General features: G+C 47.3%; 1 long non-coding RNA gene across 2 annotated transcripts in view; it reads right to left on the bottom strand.

Moving 5' to 3' along the window:
• Window positions 1-1,021: 1,021 nt before the first annotated feature.
• Window positions 1,022-17,559, bottom strand: part of LOC149127379 (uncharacterized) — a 31,954-nt gene continuing 15,416 nt past the window's right edge. Inside the window, exons 2-4 of one of the 2 annotated variants that reach the window (XR_016231515.1) lie at window positions 11,128-11,230; window positions 2,757-2,876; window positions 1,022-2,281 (exon numbers count right to left, since the gene is read on the bottom strand). This is a non-coding gene — a long non-coding RNA (uncharacterized LOC149127379). The remainder of the gene's footprint in view (window positions 2,282-2,756; window positions 2,877-11,127; window positions 11,231-17,559) is intronic. The other variant, XR_016231514.1, reaches the window with a different exon arrangement.

Here is a 17,559-nt window from a genome sequence, read left to right on the forward strand (position 1 = left end):
CCCGCACTGGGGGCAAGGGGCGAGGGAAGGGTACCCACATGTGTCCCTGATGGTGCTCAAGGATTGGGGGCAAAATGCAGGCTGCCTTGTTTCCCTCCTCCACCCCCACCCCTACTTCTGGTGTCTCTAACCCCTCAGTGAAAGCCTGGAGCTAGCTATATATTCCAGCACCATTCCCAATCATTCTACTGCTTATCTCCAGATCCATTCCATTCCCTGGTTAGCTTCATTCCAGCCCCTAGCCCTGCCTGACCAGTGCTGATCTGTGAACTCATCTCAGCAAACAGAGCCCTGTTTATTAGTATTATTAAGCTAACAATTAATAATTGTAAGGGCCAGCGCTATGGCGTAGCAGGTTAAGCCATCACCTGCAGCACTGGCATCCCATCTAGGTGTTGGTTCAAGTCCCAGCTGCTCCACTTCCAATCCAGCTCCCTGCTAATGCATCTAGGAAAGCAGCAGCAGGTGGCCCAAGTGCTTGGGCCCCTGCTACCTGTGTGGGAAACCCAGATGGAGCTCCTGGCTCCCTGCTTTAGACTGGCCCAGCTTAGCCTTGTAGCCATCTGAGGAGTGAACCAGCAGGTGGAAGATCTGTGTGTAAGTGTGTGTCTCCTCTCTCTCTCTCTCTCTCGCTCGCTCACTCTGCCTTTTGAATAAATAAATGCACCTTTAAAAATAATAACTTTATCCAACACAAATATTTATTTTTTTACTCTTCACAGCAATGCTCTGAAGTCAATACTATGATTACTCCCAGTTTACAGATGAGAAGACTAAGACTCCAGGAGATTAGATGACTCGCCCAAGGTCACACAGCTTATAAGCAGCAGAGCTGAGCAGATCCCAAACTGGGAACACTGAAAAGAGCTGAAAGGGACAGTACATGAAAAGGAGCCACCAGGGGCCAATGTTGTGGCTTTATTGGTAAAGCCGCCACCTGCAGCATCCGCATCCCATATGGGTACCTGTTCTAGTCCTGGCTGCTCCATTTCAGATCAGCTCTCTGTTATGGCCTGGGAGATCAGTGGAAGATGGCCCAAGTGCTTGGGTCCCTGCACCCACATGGGAGACATGGATGAAGCTCCTGGCTCCTCACTTCAGCTTGGCCCAGCTCTGGCCAGAGTGCCCATTTGGGGAATGAACCAGCAGATGAAAGATCAGTGTGTGTATCTCTGTGTGTGTCTCTGTGTGTGTGTCCCTTTCTAACACTGCCTTCCGTATAATCCTAGAAAAGGAAAAGGAAAGAAAAAGGAACATCCAGGCCCCGAGAGAACCCAGCTCAAGCAGCCTGGGAATTGCCCGGGGCGGCCTGGGAGCTGGAATCACTCAGGGAAGCAGATGGACGTGGAGAAGAACAGCGCGTGGCACGGCTGGGCCTGCAGGTGGACGAAGCACAGATGAGAGGCGCAGCAGCAGATGAAAGCCACAGAGATGCCAGGAAGGCACAGATGGAGCCGGCCGGGCTGGGTGGAAATTAAGGGCAAGATGAAGGCCATGTCGTCATGAGGCCTGAACTTTTATACAGGAGACGTCAGGCAGATCTCCCAGGCAGATTCCAGCAGGGAGAGAGACCATGTGACAAGGCTCAGAAGGAAAAGATTGAGGGATGGGGTTTGAATCAATGGGAACTAGAAGAAAGGTATGATTAGTGAGAAGAGAAAGAGGCCAGCACATGCCCGGCCAGGTATTAACTTTGAAGGCACATGTAGATGAATGGACTCCCAGCAAGGGGTAGCTGCTGAAGACCAGATGCAGGGGTGGATAAATGGAGAGGCTGGGGTCAAAGGAAGTGAAGGGATCCTCCCATCACACACCTGCCGCCCACCTGTGCAGAAGCCAGCCATCAGCTCACCCAACTGCCTGTCAATGTAGAATGAGCCTAAGGACATGGGATGGCCCCAGCGCCCATCTCTGCCCATGCCTTGTGTGGCAGCAGCTTTTTTCCAACTGAGCGGTCAAAGTCAGAGGAAAATGTGAATTACAGCATGACCAAGTGAGAAAATAACAAAGTCCCTGGTAAGTTAGGGAGCAGGTTCTGCATCTTGAATCCAGACTCCTTCTTGTGCTCCGTCTGTGGTTGGTACTGTTGTCGAGGAAACTGTGAACTTCTCAATGCCCTGAGGATCACCAGGAAGTGGTTAAACAGACTGCAGTTTAGCTATCCTCTGGAATACTGCGCAGCTACCTAGAACAAGGAACTGCACCCGCGTGCACTAAGGTGGGTAAACACCCAATATTCCTTGTTAGAGGAGAAAAGCAAGCTGGAGATTGTATGAAGGGACTTTCGAAAGGTCAAGGAAAAGATAAGCTTAGGAGTAGACATTTGACCTAGTGGTAGGGTTGCCTGCCTCCCACATCAGAGTGCCTGGGTTCAATGCCAACCTCCAACTCCTGTCTCCAGTTTTCTGCTAATGCAGACTGTAGGAGGCAGTGGCTGATGACTCAAGCAGTTGGGTTCCTGCCATCTATGTAGAAATTAAATTCCCAGTTCCAAGCTTCAGCCTCATAGCAGGCATTTGGAGAAAAACCCCTCCCCTCCCCTCCCCTCCCCTCCCCTCCCCTCCCCTCTGTCTCTCTCTCTCTCTCTCTCTCTCTCTCTCTCTCTCTCTCTTTCTGTGCCTCTCAAAATAAAGTGTGTTTGTTTTGCTACAAAAAATGTTTGAAACCCCCAGGTTTTTCATCATATGTATTTCCCATAAGCTTTTTAAAAATCCCATGGATATATACCACAATCTCTCTTATTCCAAAAAGGATACTGCATGGTGCCAAAGCAAAAGATAATCAACATGTGCACGTGCCATGCTCCACAGTCATTCACGCTTTCAAGATGGATTTTCCAAGCATCTTCTTCATCTCAGGCACCGGCATGAAAACCCCTGGAGTTTGTCAAGGAGACAGACGACAAAAGAAAGAACTAAGTCAAAGATGTAAATGCTATGCACACAGTGCTGGGGATAAAAGGCAGCAGGGAAAAGCGTGGGAAGTGAGGGTTAGGAGGGCATTGCCCCATCTGGGTGACTCTAAAGAACTGAGGGGGCTGATATCCAGAGAGGAAGCCGGAGAAACACTACAAGCAAAGGTCCTGAGGCAGAGGGCCCAGCTGGGGAGACCGGGCTTTCCGGACCGTTGTGAAAACACCGCTTTTACACAAAGCAAGGCTGATATGCATGTGAAGGAAACCCTTGGAAGATGTCAATCGTTGCTGATTGAGAAATGGGACTAGCAATAACTGAAAATTTTTAGAATAAGTTTTATCTTGTAAATTTTTATAGTTTGAAATTTTACTGTGTCTATGCATTTTATTGGTGCTTTTTAAGCTAATTGAGGGGCCAGCACCGTGGTGTAGTGGCTAAAGCCACTGCCTGCAATGCTGGCATCACATTTGGGTGCTGGTTTGAGTCTTGGCTGTTCCACTTCCAATCCAGGTCCTTGCTATTGCACCTGTAAAAGCAGTGCAGGATGGTCCAAGTGCTTGGACCCCTGCGCCACGTGGAAGACCCAGATGAAACTCCTGGCTCCTAGCTTTGGCCTGGCCCAGCCCTGACCAATGTGGCCATTTGGGGAGTGAACCAGCATATGGAAGATCGACCTCTCTCTCTCTCTTTCTCTCTCTCTCTCTTTGCCTCTCCTGCTCTGTAACTCTGACATTCAAATAAATAAATATGTCTTTTATGGTGGTTCATGCTGGATTTATAACCCACATAATGTGAATTTGAGGAACCTCTTCCTCTAGGTAGCCAAACAAAAAAGTACATTTTCACCAAAACTTGTCTTCTTTCCTGCCTAGACAGAGGAACTAGGTAGCTTCAATGGACCTGAGAATCCAGCAGAACCAGCCACAATCACACACAGGACAACTGAGTACCTGCAAATATTTGAGAACTAAACTCTCCTTAATTGCAATGCTAAGATTTCTGCCCTAAGAGGAACTTAAGCCTTGTTATCATGACATGTGAAGGTTATATAAGCATATTTCTAAGCATGTGCCTACATGAGCTTGTGCCCACCTCTACCTGTGATGACAAGAACTTCCCCTCATTGGCCGGCGCCGCGGCTCACTAGGCTAATCCTCCACCTTGCGGCGCCAGCACACCGGGTTCTAGTCCCGGTCGGGGCACCAGATTCTGTCCCGGTTGCCCCTCTTCCAGGCCAGCTCTCTGCTGTGGCCAGGGAGTGCAGTGGAGGATGGCCCAAGTGCTTGGGCCCTGCACCCCATGGGATACCAGGATAAGTACTTGGCTCCTGCCATCGGATCAGCACGGTGAGCCGGCTGCGGCGGCCATTGGAGGGTGAACCAACGGCAAAGGAAGACCTTTCTCTCTGTCTCTCTCTCTCTCACTGTCCACTCTGCCTATCAAAAAAAAAAAAAAAAAAAAAAAAGAACTTCCCCTCATTGTTTTTTTCAACTTTTATTTAATGAATATGGAGGGCCGGCGCCGCGGCTCACTAGGCTAATCCTCCGCCTAGCGGCGCCGGCACACCGGGTTCTAGTCCCGGTTGGCGCGCCGGATTCTGTCCCGGTTGCCCCTCTTCCAGGCCAGCCCTCTGCTGTGGCCAGGGAGTGCAGTGGAGGATGGCCCAGGTGCTTGGGCCCTGCACCCCATGGGAGACCAGGAAAAGCACCTGGCTCCTGGCTCCTGCCATCGGATCAGCGTGGTATGCCAGCCGCAGCGCGCTGGCCGCGGCGGCCATTGGAGGGTGAACCAACGGCAAAGGAAGACCTTTCTCTCTGTCTCTCTCTCTCACTGTCCACTCTGCCTGTCAAAAATAAATAAATAAAAAAAAATTTAATGAATATGGATATCCAAGGTACAACTTTTGAATTATGGCAGCTTTTCTCCCCGTGGCCTCCCTCCCACCCACGGCCATCCCATCTCCCACTCTCTCTCCCATCCCATTCTTCATCGTGATTTATTTTCGGTTGTCTTTGTATACAGAGGATCAGCTTAGTATACACTAAGTAAGGAGTTCAGCAGACTGCACCCACACAGACACACAGGGTGTACAGTACTGTTTGAGTAGTAGTTTTACCATTAATTCTCATAGTACAACACATCAAGGGCAGATGTCCTACATGGGAAGCAGGTGCACAGTGACTCCCGTTGTTGATTTAACAATTGACACTTTTATTTATGAAATCAGTAAGCACCCGAGGTTCTTGTAATGAGTTGCCAGGGCTGTGGAGGCCTCTTGAGTTCACCAACTCTGACCTTATTTAGACAAGGCCATGATCAAAGTGGAGGTTCTCTCCTCCCTTCAGAGAAAGGTAATTCCTTCTTTGATCATCTGTTCTTTCCACTGGGATCTCACTCACAGAGATCTTTCATTTAGGTAATTTTTTTTTTGCCATAATGTCTTGGCTTTCCATGCCTGCGAGACTCTCATGGGCTTTTTAGCCAGATTCAAATGCCTTAAGGGCTGATTCTGAGGCCAGAGTGCTGATTAGGGCTTTTGTGATTCTATGAGTCTGCTGTGTGTCCTGCTTCCCATGTTGGATCATTCTCTCCTTTTTAATTCTATCAATTATTTGCAGACACTGGTCTTATTTATGTGATCCCTTTGACACTTAATCCTATCTTTTTTATCAATTATGAACTTAAACTGATGACTTTAACAAGTAAGATGGCATTGGTACATGCCACCTTGAAGGGATTGAATTGGAATCCCCTGGTACGTTTCTAGCTCTACCATTAGGGTTAAGTATGGGTGAGCATGTGCCAAACTGTACATCTCTTCACTCTCTTATTCCCACTCTTATTTTTAACAGGGATCACTTTTCAGTTAAATTTAAATGACTATGAATTATTGTGTGTTGATTGAAGAATTCAACCAATGGTATTAAGTAGAACAAAAAAAAAACACTAAAAGGAATAAAATAGTAAGTTGTTCCTTGACAGTCAGAATAAAAGTTGAAAAGAAAAAAAACAATGTTTTATGCCATAAAATTACCAATGTGATGTCATAAATCTACCACTGCTTTGTAATAATTCTGTTTTGATGTCATAAACAATTTCTATCATAATTGTGATGTCCTAAAATCCACTGTTATATCATAATCAAGTATAATGCCATAAAAGTGTTATGTCACAATTAGAAAAAACATAAACATACCATCATGATGTCATAAAACATTTTTGATGGCAACATAAATTGTGGTATCATAGAAAACATTATGATGTCATAGTTATCCTAATCAATTATGATGTCATAAACCTACAGTTTCATGTAACTATGAAAAAAAAGAACTTCCTCTCTTGCTCATTAATTTTCCCTAAGATTAAAGTTTCCTCCCTCCCTCTGATTGTGGAACTGCAGATTTAGAAATGATTCCTTGTGGTCTGCTTATTTGCTGCAAATAAATTACTTTGTGTAACACTAAAAAAATAAATAAATAAATAAATTTTTTAAAATTTTAAAAATAAGCTAATTCAAAATCCTAAATATCTATTTTTGAGTATTAAAAATCATCAAACAAATAAATACATAAACACAATTAAGTGACTTCTTTTACAGGGCTCTGTGTCAGATTCTTAGGCTCTATATTTGTCTATCTGGCATCCACTCATTCCAGGCCAGTTATATTACCTACCCTTGTTTATTGTCTATATTCTCCAAACTCTGGCATCTGGAGAGAGACTGCCCTTCCTAGGGGCTAACTACTGCCTAAACATGACAACTTGCCTGCAAGCCCATGTTTTACAGGCAAGGTAACCAATCCGAAATCTCTAGCCCCAACCCTCTCCTCATCTACCTCTCATACACCAAGCCAATACTTTCCCTGCTCTAAGTCATCCCGGGCCAGGTGCCAGGCATAGGGACAGCCCTGAGGCCCCCGGGCCTGCAGACGCTTTCACCCAGCCAAGAACGTTGGACAGGTCTCCACATTGCACATGCAGGTGCAGTTCATTCCTTTACGTCGTTGCGCAGTGTCCTAAGAATAGCTATAGCACAACCTCTCTGTTTTGATTTCATTTCTTTGAAAGGTTGACAGACTGAGAGAAAAACAGGGAATGAACCATCTGCTGGTTCATTCCCCCAAATGCCCATAACAGCCGGGGCTAGACTGGAAGGAAGCCAGGAGCTAAGAATTCAATCCAGGTCTCCCACGTTAGTGGCAAGAACTGAACCACTTGTGCCACCTGCTGCCTCCCAGGGTGCACTTTAGCAGGACCCTGGAATGGAGAGCAGAGCAGGACAAATACAGGCACTCCTGATATGGGATGCTGGTGTCCCAAGCAATAGCTTAACTGCTGTGTCACTCGCCCTAGGCACAATCTATTTTTTTGCTTTGTTTTAAAGATTTATTTTATTTATTTCAAAGACAGAGTTACCAGAGAGGGAGGGAGGGAGGGAGAGGGAGAGGGAGAGGGAGAGGGAGAGGGAGAGGGAGAGGGAGAGGGAGAGGGAGAGGGAGAGGGAGAGAGAAAGAGGTCTTCCATCTGCTCATCCACTCCCCAGATAGCTGCAACAGCCGGAGCTGCACCAATCTAAAGCCAGGAGCAAGGAGCTTCTTCTGGGTCTCCCACGCAGATGCAGGGGCCCAAGGACTTGGGCCATCTTGTACTGCTTTCCCAGGCCATAGCAGAGAGCTGGACCAGAAGAGGAGCAGCCGAGACTAGAATTGGCGCCCAAATGGGATGCCAGCGCTTCAGGCCAGGGCGTTAACCCACTGTGCCACAATGTCAGCCATGACATAATCTATTTAACCAGCCATTTACTAACAGTCATTAGGAGGCTGAGAATTTTACAACCTGCAAAGTCAACAATAACAACAAATCAAGGGGGAAAATGCAGTCCAGATTCAGGCTGCAACATTTGCTCTGGAACTGGCCAGAGGCTCTTAGTCATTACCAAAACCAGCCAGGCGAAGCTGTCCCCTGCCCTGCCCTGCCTTCCCCACAGGGACCCCGACAAGGTCTCCAGCCTTGTACTTCCGCCTCGCTTCCTTCTTCTGCCTCCTGACCATGCTGCTATCCCCGCATGGGGTCTGCATGGCACGGCACAGCCTCTGCTCTTGTGAAATGTGGTGACAAAAACCCTCCAGTGACATTGACTGCTCTGTGTCATCAATCAGTCATACCTCCCCAAGTCTAAACATGGATATAAATCTTAGAACATGTAGAGTTGTGTCTTTAAAAGTCCAGGGTGGGCGTTCAGTGGATTGATGCCACTTGGGACCCCGGCATCCCCTATCAAATGCCAGTTCAAGTCCAGGCTGTTTTACTTCTGATCCAGCCTCCTGCTAATGAGCCTGCAAAGCAGTTGATGATGGCCACGTACTTGGCTCCAGCCACCCATGTGGGAGATCTGGATGAGGTTCCAGGCTCCTGGCTGTAGTGGGCATTTGGGGAGTGAAACAGTAAATGGAAGATTTTCTCTGTATCTCTCTCTCTCTCTCTCTCTCTACCTCTCCCTCTCCCTCTCCAGACATCACTTTACTTTTCAAATAAATAAATACATTTAAAAAATCTTTTAGGGGGGCCAGCACTGTGGTGCAACGGGTTAAAGTGGCAGCCTGCAATGCCAGCATCCCATATGGGTGCCGGTTCAAGTTCCTGCTGCTCCACTTCCAATCCAGCTCTCTGCTATGGCCTGGGAAAGCAGAAGATAGCCCAAGTCCTGAGCCCCTGCACCTACGTGGGAAACCTGGAAGAAGCTCCTGGCTCCTGGCTTCTGATCAGCTCAGCTCTGGCCGTTGTGGTCATTTGGGGAGTGGACCAGCGGATGGAAGACCTCTCTCTCCTCCTCTCTCCCCCTCCCCCCCGCTCTGGCTCTACCTCAGTCTGTAACTCTGTCTTTCAAATAAATAAAATACATCTTTGAAAAAAAAAATCTTTTAGGGCCAGTGTCGTGGCATAATGGGTAAAGCTGCTGCCTGCAATGCCGGCATTGTGGGAGTCGGTTCAAATCCAGGCTACTCCACTTCTAATCCAGCTTCCTGCTAATGGCCTGGGGAAAGCAGCAGAAGATGGCCCAACTGCTTGGGTCCCTACCACCCATATGGGACACTTGACTGAAGCTCCTGACTTCCGGCTTCATCCTGGCCCAGCCCTGACTGATGAGGCCACTTGGGGAGTGGACCAGTAGATCTCTCTCTCTCTCTCTCTCTCTCTTTCTCTCTCTCTCTCTCTGAATTCTTTCAAATAAATAAATCTTTTTTTAAAATTAAAAAATAAAATATCTAAGAAAAATTAAAATCCCAAGGTGTGTGGAAGAGGAGGAGTGAGCACTTGCCCAGTGTTTAAGATGCTGCTTGGGACACCTGCATGCTATGTCAGAGCGTCTGGCTCTGTCCTGATTCCAGCTTCCTGCTAATGAACACCCTGGGAGGCAGCAGGTGATGTTTCAAAAAGTTGGGTCCCTGCCACCCACGTGGGAGACCCAGACTGAGTTCTGGATTTCTGGTTTTGGCCTGATCCAGCCCCAGATGTTGTGGGTATTTGAAGAGTAAACCAGTAGATAGAAGATATCTGTCTCTCATATCTCTCTCTACTTTCAAATAAAATAAATAGTAAATAGCTTTTTTTTAATCCAGGGATTTTTCAGGTCAAGAAGAAGAGCAATCATATGGTTTTGTTCAATTTTCATTTAAACTTCAAATTAACTCATTCTCCCACTCACTCACTCAGCCTACATGGGAAGTAGGAAATGCAAAACCAGGAAGGGACAAAACCGCAAATAGCAGCTGCTGTGGTGACTTAACTCAGCAGACCGTGCCCTGGTAAAAACACATCACATCCTTCTCCAACCACCCTCAAACTCTGCTAGAGGTAGGAAAGCCTCTACTATAGGAAACAGGTGTAGACGGCTTTAAACTTGAAGAAGTCTGTAAAGTAAGCCAGGACGGGGGCTTTGGCTAGTTCTTCATTCTTTTTTTTTTTTTTTTTTTTTTTGGATAGGCAGAGTGGACAGTGAGAGAGAGAGACAGCAGAGAGAAAGGTCTTCCTTTGCCGTTGGTTCACCCTCCAATGGCCGCTGCGGCCGGCAAGCTGCGGCCGGCGCACCGCGCTGATCCGATGGCAGGAGCCAGGTACTTATCCTGGTCTCCCATGGGGTGCAGGGCCCAAGTACTTGGGCCATCCTCCACTGCACTACCTTGGCCACAGCAGAGAGCTGGCCTAGAAGAGGGGCAACCGGGACTAGAACCCGGTGTGCCGGTGCCGCAAGGTGGAGGATTAGCCTAGTGAGCTGCGGTGCCAGCCACTTTGGCTAGTTCTAAAGACTGATGGGTCACAGAAGAGCACCTGCTACAGCTCTCAATTTCTTTAAAATTCACTTTCACTTATTTGAAAAGCAGAAATACAGAGATCTCCCATCCTCTGGTTCACTCCCCCAAATGCTGCAACAAGTTGGAGGGGGTGTTGGGGAGGCCAGTGCCAGGATTCTGGAACTCAACCCGGGTCTCCCACATGGATGGTGAGGACGCAGGTACTTGAACCATCACCTGCTGCCTCCCGTGATGCACACCAGCAAGAAGCTGGAATCAGAAGCACAGCTAAGACTGGAACCCAGGGACGTGGAGCCATCTCAAACTTTATAGAACAGGGATTGAGAGGCTGAAAGCTAGAGGGAAGACCACACTTATAGAATAAGAAAGGTTCAAGACAAGCCACCAGGGACCTAAGAGAAGCTAAAAGTCGAAACAGAATGTAAATCGGAACTGACATACATGGGTGGCATACATGGGTGGCAGGGATCCAAGTGTCTGAGCCATCACCACTGCCTCCCTGATTGCACACTGGCAATAAGCTGGACCAGAGTGGAAAAAGGACTCAAACCCAGGCCCTCTGATTTGGGATGTGGGTACCCCAATTCCCACCGTCTGTGTGTGTATGTGTGTGTGTGTGTATAAAGTAGACATCTTATTTAACATTCCAATAACAGCCATATTTACATATTACATAAGTGAATAAAATCTTAAAATAAGAAAAACTGCCTGCACTGAAAGAACCAATCTCCATATGGAGTAATTTTACTTATTCTGTTTATAAAAATTTATAATAATTTATATAAAAATTATTTTATCCAAAATTAGATGATTTTTAGTAATCCACACAATTGTGATGTCTTTACAAATAGGTGTATATTAAAAACTTGAAAGAAAAATTGTAGCATTTTTTCACATACAGCTTGCTTTGGAAAGGAAGATAGTTTCTGCTCTTTCCAGGAGCTTCTACTGCTACTTCGGCAGTTTTCCTTGGTTTGCTCTTTCCTCCATCAGCTGGGCTTGCTAAGGGAGAAATCAAAATCAAATTTATTCCTACTGTAGGAGATGACCAAGAAGGTGGTTTTTCTGTGTCTGTGCTTGCTTGTCTTGTTTTTACAGTCCTCATTCTTTCCACTTTTTGCTTTCCCATAGTTTCTACCAATTTAGCATCGTCTTCCAGTTTATCTAGAAGCCTCTTTTCTTCAAAAAGATTTAATTACTATGCATTGAAAGACAAGGTGTCAGAGTGAGAGGGCAAGACTGAGAGAGAGATTATCCATCCACTGGTTCATTCACCAAATAGCCACATAGCCAGGGCGGGACCAGGCAGAAGCCAGAAACTCCATCCAGGTCTCCCACTATGGGTGGCCCATCTTCCACTGCCTTCCCAGGCACATTAGCAGGGAGCTGGGTGGGAAGCAGAGCAGCCAGAACTCCAACTGCTGCTCTGATACGGAATGTGGGTGTCCCGGGTAGCAGCTTAACCTGTTGCACCATAGCACCAGCCCCAGGCAGGAAATTTAAATGGGGCCCTTCCTTGCAACTGCAACATTAGATGGCAGAGAACAACACACACGGAGCAAAACTCATACCCCAGAATATTACAGCTCCATGGAAAGCACATACCAAAAAAAAAAAAAAGCCATCCTGGGGGCAGGAGCTGTGCCTTAGCAGGTTAAACTGAATTTCAGTTCCAGTCTTCCAATGCAGTAGCTTGCATCCCATATGAGAGTACCTGGGTTTGAATCCCAGCTCTGCTCCAGATTTGAGTTTCCTGTTGACGCAGACCCTGGGAAGCAGTGGGTGATGGTTCAGGTAACTGGGTCCCTGATATCCAAGTGGGAGACCAGACAGAGTTTCCAGATCCTGGCTTTGGCCTGACTCAGACCAGCTGTTGTGGGCACTTGGGGAGTAAACCAACCAGTGGATGGAAGGTCTCTCTCTTGCTCACTCTCCCTTTAAAATACATAAATAAATCTTTAAAAAGAAGAGCAAGGAAATGATTATGGTAAAATCATGATAGTGGTTACCTTGGGAAGGAGGGGGCACTGGGAAGGAAGGGACCAGGACAGGACATGTGGTAGGAGGCTGTGGGGAGACAGCAATGTCCTATTTCTTTTTTTTTTTTTTTTTTTAATTTTTGACAGGCAGAGTGGACAGTGAGAGAGAGAGACAGATAAAAAGTTCTTCCTTTTGCCATTGGTTCACCCTCCAATGGCCACCGTGGCCGGCGCGCTGCAGCCGGCACACCGTGTTGATCCGATGGCAGGAGCCAGGTACTTATCCTGGTCTCCCATGGGGTGCAGGGCCCAAGCACTTGGGCCATCCTCCACTGCACTCCCTGGCAACAGCAGAGAGCTGGCCTGGAACAGGGGCAACTGGGACAGAATCCGGTGCCCCAACCGGGACTAGAACCCGGTGTGCCGGCGCCGCAAGGTGGAGGATTAGCCTAGTGAGCCGCGGCGCCAGCCAGCAATGTCCTATTTCTTAACCTGACAGCACTTTCATGGCTTATTATAACTATTTTACAATTTTCCATCATGTTTTACATTTATGCTATATGTACTTCTTGTATTATCCTGTACAATTAATAAAGGTTTGAAATAAACCAATTACCTTCAATTTTATGATCATGGAAGTCCCTCTGAAATTGTTAAACTTATCATGAGTGTCTTATTGGGTTTTTTAGAGACTTATTTATTTACTTGAAAGGCAGAGCTACAGAGAGGCAGAGGCAGAAAGAGAGAGAGAGAGAGAGAGAGAGAGGTTTCCCATCCACTGGTTCATTCCCCAAGTGGCCACCACGGCCTGAGCTGGACCAAGCCAAAGCCAGGAGCCAGGAGCTTCTTCTGGGTCTCCCACATGGGTGCAGGGGCCCAAGGACTTGAGCCATCCTCTACTGCTTTCCCAGACCATAGAAGAGAGCTAGATCGGAAGTGGAGCAGCAGAGACTCAAACTGACACCCATGCAGGATGCTGGCACTGCAGGCGGCGGCTTTACCCGCTACGCCACAGCACCGGCCCCATTGAGTGTCTTAATACAGCTTGATTGGTGCACGAAGCATCAGCAGGGAACAGAAGCCATGTATCTGGCGACTCACAACCACTGATTCAAATAGAGAGGAGCTATTGAATAAGCGTATTTCCCCACAGTGGTGACATTTGGCTCTCAGAGTATCCCAAGTGTGTTCTAAAAATGATATGATAAGTACTGTATTATACCTAATGTCCTTTAATGTTTAATTGAGGTATCCTTCATGTTGCTAAGCCTCATACCAATTAAGCTAATGTTTCCAGGCCACGAAAAGCAATTCAGAAGAATTGCCACATCCTCGGAACACTAGAACACCAGGCTCTGGAGATGCTACTCTAAAAGTGGGTGCAGGCAAATTTCAAAATGCAAATGAATGCTATAAAATTAAGCCTCATTAAAATGCACTTACCAGTTTAAGTGGAGGCTGATTTTGTAGCCACATTTGGAATTTAGATTCTTACTACTCTCAAACAAATGCTATGTAAACACAACAATTAAGTAATCAGATTCTTTGCCCACCTTCTGCACTTTCCACTTTGAACTACTGATGGCCTTCAAAACACAAATCCTGACAATATCCCAGTAAGGAAATGGAGTCTCTAAGTTTTGGAAGCATGCTTTTTAAAAATTTTTAAATGTGGCAGGCGCCGCGGCTCACTAGGCTAATCCTCCACCTAGCGGCGCCGGCACACCAGGTTCTAGTCCCGGTCGGGGCGCTGGATTCTGTCCCGGTTGCCCCTCTTCCAGGCCAGCTCTCTGCTGTGGCCAGGGAGTGCAGTGGAGGATGGCCCAGGTGCTTGGGCCCTGCACCCCATGGGAGACCAGGAAAATCACCTGGCTCCTGCCATCGGATCAGCGCGGTGCGCAGGCCGCAGCGCGTTGGCCGCGGCGGCCATTGGAGGGTGAACCAACGGCAAAGGAAGACCTTTCTCTCTCTGTCTCTCTCTCTCACTGTCCACTCTGCCTGTCAAAAAAAAATTTGTTTAAATGTATTTATTTTTATTTATTTGAAAGGCAGAGACACAAAGAGAGAGACAGACAGACAGACAAAGATCTTCCCTCTGCTGGTTCATGTCCCAGATACCCACAACAGCCAGGGATGGGCCAGGAAGGAGCTGAAAGCCAGGAATTCAATCCAGGTCTGCAACATGGGAGGCAGAGACCTAACTACTTGAGCCATCACCTGCTGCTTCCCAGAGCGAGCACTGGTAGGAAGCTGGAATTGGAAGCTAGACCGGAACTCAGCCCCAGGCACTCTGACCTGAGACGCAGCTGTCCTAAGTGGTATCTTCACCGCTGTGCCAAATGCACGCTCCTGGAAACACTCTTTAACCTTGTTGAGAGCAGACCCTGAAGCTCACAGGCACAAGAAAGACTTACAGAGACCCTTGGCAGCTCAGCCCAGAAGCTCAGCCCGGGCCTCTCCTGTCCTTGTCTGCCAACCCCAGGAGCTGGCCCTGCCTTCTCCAAGCTGGCTCCCTGCCTCCCAGCCATCGAGGTCCTTGCCCTAAGCCTGGCTGCAAAAGGGCCATGGTCTCCTCAACACACGCTTCATCACTGCTCTACGTTGGGAAAAGGACAGAGTGTGACAAAGGCACAGAATCCAGAGACCAGCAGTACCGGCTCACCACGTGTCAGCCCAGACGCCTCACAACCTGACAGCGAAAAATCCCTAGAACTTCCTTCTACAGGGCAGAGCAAAGCATCAAAGCCCAGAGAACTGGTGCAATCTGTCTGAGGCCAAACAGCTGACAGAACAGGGCCCAGCCAAGCCATGCTTAATGGAACTGACTTTCCTGCCTCTCCGGGCATCATATCTTTTTTCATTTAAAGATATATTTTATTTATGTGAAAAGCAGAGTGACAAAATTGGAATCAGAGGTGGAGGAGGCAGGACTCAACCAGGCACTCTGGCATGGTATGCATCATCTTCAACTGCTGCACCAAACACCGCCCCTTGTTTTTTACATATATGAATTTTTAACTTAGTGGGAACAATGATAACATTAATGGTCAGTTTCTCATCTGAAACAATAGAAACCAGAAGACGGTGCTGAATATCTTTAAGAGTTTAAAAAACTGTCAACTCCAAGTTTTACACTGAGTTGGGGCCAGCGCTGTGGCGCAGTGGGTTAAAGCCCTGGCTTGAAGCGCCGGCATCCCATATGGGCGCTGGTTCAAGTCCCTGCTGCTCCTCTTCTGATCCAGCTCTTTGCTGTGGCCTGGGAGACCAGTAGAAGATGGCCTAAGTCCTTGGGCCCCTGCACCCACGTGGGAGATCCAGAAGAAGCTCCTGGCTCCTGGCTTCAGATCCGTGCAGCTCTGGCCATTGCCGTCATCTGGGGAGTGAACCAGTGGATGGAAGACCTCTCTCTCTGTCTCTACCTCTCTCTGTAACTCTGTCTTTCAAATAAATAAAAATAAAATCTTTAAAAAAAAAAAAAGTTCTACACTGAGTGAGAATATCCTTCAAGAATGAAAGCAAGAGTGGGAGTCCGGCACAGTAGTTCAGGTGCCACTTAGGAAGCTCACACCCTGTATCCCAGTGCCTGCTTTCAAGACCTGGCTCCACTTCCAAATCTGGCTTCCTGCTAATGCTCACCCTGGGAGGCAGCAAGTGATGGCCAAAGTAGCTGGGTTCCTGCCATCCACAAGGGAGACCTGGATAGAGTTCCAGGCTCCTGGCTCTGGCCTATTCCAGCCCTGGCTGTTACAAGAATTTGTGGCGTGAACCAGTGGATGGAAGATTCTCTTTCTGTCTTTGTCTCTCTGCCTTTCAAATAAAAAAATGAAAAGAATGAAAGAAAATACAGTCATTTTCAGATAAAAGGGAATTAAAACAATGCATCACAGCAGACAAGCACTACATGAAAAGCTAAAGGAAGAAATTCAGGCTGAAGGTAAACAACACCAGGTAGAAACTCAGATCTTCATAGAGAAATAAAGACTACCAGAAATAGTAAGTATGTAGATAAATACAAAGGAGTATCTTTCTTACCTTATTTAACTATACACAACTATTTAAAGTAAATTATAAAGTGAACCATAATGAAGAAGGGGATGGGAGAAGGAGTAGGAGGTAGGACAGGAGTCGGAGTGAGAGGGTGGATATGGGTGAAAGAACCACTATATTCCTAAAGCTGTACCTATGAAAAATGCATTCATTAAATAAAAGCTTTAAAAAAACTAAAAAAAGTAAATTATAACAAAGTATCATGGTATTTATAGCATGCTTTTATGTAATACATAGAACAACTATAACATAAAGCAGGAAGTCAGCAAACTTTATTTATTTATTTGACATGCAGAGTGATAGAAAGAGGTAGGAAGAGAGAGGCAGATATATTCCTTTCACTGGTTCACTTCTCAAATGGCTGCAATGACTAGGCCTGGGCCAGACCAAAGCCAGGAGCCTGGAACTCCATCCAGGTCTTCCATAAAAGCGGCAGGCACCAAAGCACATGGGCCGTCTTCTCTCACCCTTCCCAGGCACATCAGGAGGGACCTGGAGTGGAAGCAGAGCTGCTGGGACTGGAACTAGCACTCCAATATGGGATGCCAGTGCTGCAGGCGGCAACTTAGCCTACTGTGCTAGACCAGACAGGAAATCTTCTAGGTACTCTAATGAAATGGTTGGGTACCAGCATTGAGGTGCAGCAGGTAAAGCCACTGCCTGATATGCTGGCATCCCATATGAACCCTGGCTTGAGTCCTGGCTCCTGGCTTCAGCCTGGCCCAGTGCTAGCCGGTGTGCCATCTGGGACATGAACCAGCAGATAGAAGAGCTCTCTGTCTCTCTAACTGACTTTCAAAATAAATGAACAGCTTTAAAAATAAATAAATAAAACATGTGGTCTCTGTAGCAACCATTCAACCCAGCCATCATAGAGTGAAAGCATCCACAGACAATGCATAAATGAATGAGTGTAGTTCTTTTTTGTTTTTTTTTTTGTGTTTTTTGTTTTTGTGTTTTTTGTTTTTGTTTTTTTGTTTGTTTGTTTGTTTTGACAGGCAGAGTGGACAGTGAGAGAGAGACAGAGAGAAAGGTCTTCCTTTGCCATTGGTTCACCCTCCAATGGCCGCTACGGCTGGCACGCTGCGGCCGGCGCACCGCGCTGATCCGAAGGCAAGAGCCAGGTGCTTCTCCTGGTCTCCCATGGGGTGCAGGGCCCAAGCACTTGGGCCATCCTCCACTGCATTCCCTGGCCACAGCAGAGAGCTGGCCTGGAAGAGAGGCAACCGGGACAGAATCCGGCCCCCCGACTGGGACTAGGACCCGGTGTGCCGGCGCCGCTAGGCGGAGGATTAGCCTAGTGAG

This window comes from Oryctolagus cuniculus, chromosome 3, assembly GCF_051225735.1.
Source record: "Oryctolagus cuniculus isolate XC-2025 breed Fujian yellow rabbit chromosome 3, ASM5122573v1, whole genome shotgun sequence".
In the NCBI taxonomy this organism is placed as follows: Eukaryota; Metazoa; Chordata; class Mammalia; order Lagomorpha; family Leporidae; genus Oryctolagus; species Oryctolagus cuniculus.